A 3,451-nucleotide genomic window follows, 5' to 3' on the forward strand; every position below is an offset into this window, starting at 1 on the left:
CGGCACCCACCCCCCAAAAAGAAATACAATTATGATATTCATTTACATATTGTGTATGGCTACTTTCAACCTACAACAAAATTGAGTAATTGTGACTATATGGCCCATAAAGCCAAAAACATTTAATATATGAGTGATTACAGAAAAAGCTTGCCAACCTCTGGTCTATATTCCAGAATTCCCCCTTGTTTCTCTGTAATTTAGTAGTCCTTTGATATCAAGCCATGGCTGGCTGAGATACATGTGCTATCTTACCTCTTAGCTTCTAGTCCTGACTTTGTTCTGTCTTGCTGTGAGCCACATCTACCAAGCATGACAATACGAAAGAGAAAGACAAGATAAAATTTGCAAGCAAGTGTGATCAATGATAGTCACTCAATTGCTTTATAAGCTTTTTAAATCTCAGTACAGAAAAACATGATAACTTTCCCAAACTTGCAAGACTAGAGAAAAGTAGATATAGGATTCAAATCCAACAGATTCTTAACTACTGTACACTATTATCTCCCTAGGAAGCTGAAGATCTTGGTAATCCCAATGCCAACCTAGAATTCTAGGTACTGTTAAAATCCTCAGAAATAGCCTATCTAAAAGTAAAAGACTTTATTGAATTCTTTTCACATGCTAATCACCACAGAAACCTTTTGTATGTGTATGTGGGTGTGTATGTATGTGTGTATGTGTGTGTGTTACTGACTGGAGATTGAACCCAGGGCCTCACACATGCTAAACAAGCACTCTATCACTAAGCTACATCCCTAGACCTAAAAGGCATCTTATTTAATCCTAGTATCCTAGATAGGGGAGATGTATAACTCATATTTTTACAACTATAAAAGTGATGGCAAAAAATGATTAAGTTCCTGGATTATACTAGTGGGGTGGTGATGGGTTTGGGGGCCCTCAGATATGCAAACGTATAATTAAATTCCCTACATCTGATCTGAAGTTGATAACAAGCCCTAACTTTCCATTCCTGGAAGAGAGGGAAAAAAATATTTCTAGGTAACCCAGTTCAGATATAAAATGTAGCAATCAAAGGTGTTTAACATTATTAATCATCTGGGAAATACAAATTAAAACCATAAACTGATGCCAGCACACACATCTTAAGAGCTTAATTAAAATAAGAAAGGCTTTACTACATATAGACATATTGTGACTAGAACTTGCATTTACCACTGGTAAGAGTGTCCACTGGTATAAACACTTTGGAAAACTGCTTGCCAATATGAATGCTATGCTGGAGTTTATATGTACTAGCTTACAGAGAAATTGCTAAATTTTTAGGTATCATGTGAGCTAGCTGACTTCACTTTGGTTGCCTGAAATTATGCAGAATGGGAATATATAAATTACTCAGAAACTAGTAATCAGCACCCACCCCAGAGCCAGTTGTCAAAATATACCAGCACGCCACTGGGCAGTATTTACCAAAGCTCTACCTACATATATCCTATGACCTTGCAAATCCACTCCTAGGCATATACCCTATAGAAATGTTTACATATATTCACCAAAACTCATATATATGAATACTCATAGTAGCACTAATTGAAACAGCTTTAATCCAGAACCCAAATATCTCTTAACAGAATAAATTAATTGAGTCTTGTTCATTCAATGGAACATAATGCAGTGATAAGAATGAAAGAACTACTGCTACCCACAAGTCCCCAGCTGAATCTCAAAACAGACAAAACCAATCTCTGGTATCAGAAGTCAGGGAAGAAGTTATTATTGGTAAAAAGGGAAGGAGATAATGAATGGATGAGAAACAAGAGGACTGGGAGGTACTCAAATTGTCCTTGATTTCTAAGTATTTGTTATGTAACTGTGTTTACTTTGTGAAAATATCTCAATAAAACATTCAATTTCAAAAATCAATCACTTTCATAATTGTATATCCATATGCAAGCAAAAATAAACTTCATCCCCTATATAAAAACTAAAAGTGGATAGTAGATTTAAATGAAAAAAAAAAAAAAAAGCTGTATCACTTTAAAAAGAGAAAAGAAAATCTTCATTACCTGGGGTTATGCAGTCTTTAGACATGACACCTAAAGATTAATTAGATTAATTAGATCTCATCAAAATTAACCTCACCTCACTCTGCAAAAGAAACTGCTAAAAGAATGACAAGCCATGAAATAAGAGAAAATATTTATAGATCATGTATCTAACAAAGGAAATTTATCTAGAATATATTTCCTGATCTTGAAAATGTAGTATAGTTTTGCAAAATGTTACTGTTAGAGAAAGATGAGTTACGGTTACACAGGACCCTGAAACTATTTTCACAACTTCTTATGGGTCTACAATTATTTTAAAACAAAGATTAATTTTTAAAAATGAATATGAAGAGTTTTGCCAACCAGACTGCCTATTTTCTCACATTACTGACTAGAATCCTTAGTATATTCTAATAGAATATTAATGGGGTATTGCCGCAGTCTGGCTGGGCACAATCAGGAGCCACTTGTCAAAAGAAACTAACTTTATTTTTAGAACCACACACGCCAAACAAAACAGCCTCTCAGGAAAAACCCTCAGAGCCTCAACTGCCACCACCGGCTTTCCACAAGCCTCTCTCCACCTCCCACAATCCTCCTGCTCTTGAGGCCGATTGGCTGGGTAACGTGGGCGGAGCCAAAAAAAAGTCCCCCAATGAGCAGCTCCGTGGTCTGAAAGGGCAGGGAAACAGTCCAATGAGCATCACCGCAGAGGAGCCAATCAGCTAGATGTTGCTGGGGCCGCTGTGAGCCAATCATCAGCCGGCAGCTGGAAGTTTGCTGGCAGCTGGAAGTTTGCTGGGGCCCCTTTGGCTGTGGCTCTCAACATCTCCCCCTCTCTGTTTAAACAACAAGCATGTGGCTTAGGGACCATGTCTGTTAGGCAGTCCAATTCAACATATGGTCCTTACCCGTCATCGGATGAACTGACCTCTAGGCGTCAGCCTCCTGTCTTAGGTTGGTACCACTGCAATTGGATCATACCCGTCACTGACTACCGGTCCAGCATACAGCTATACTTGTGGATAGGCCTTTGCACCAGTGGGGGGGTGAGGTTCTTTGCCTCACCTCTGTTGGCCCCCAAATTTTAGACCATCACTAGTAGAGGAGGATGCAAAATGCCATGACATTAAGCCAATTGAGGGCTCCTTTGAATAATTGTACCACCGGTGACATCATCAGCAAAAATACCCCAACACTACCACAAGTCGCTGCACCAACAGATAGTTCACAATGCATACAGGTGAGCTCACAATGTGTCCAGGCAAGTTCTGCAAGCAGTTCAGTGATGGCTATTGTAGAAGCTGTAGATTGGTTTTATCTTTGACTTCACCAGCACTGGGATGAAGATAGGAATTCTGGCAATAATGGCTAAAGAAAAAATTATGTAACATTACAGAAGGCACTAAAAGAAAACAATTTTCTTAACAATTTACATT

Source organism: Marmota marmota, unplaced genomic scaffold (assembly GCF_001458135.2).
Source record: "Marmota marmota marmota unplaced genomic scaffold, marMar, whole genome shotgun sequence".
In the NCBI taxonomy this organism is placed as follows: Eukaryota; Metazoa; Chordata; class Mammalia; order Rodentia; family Sciuridae; genus Marmota; species Marmota marmota.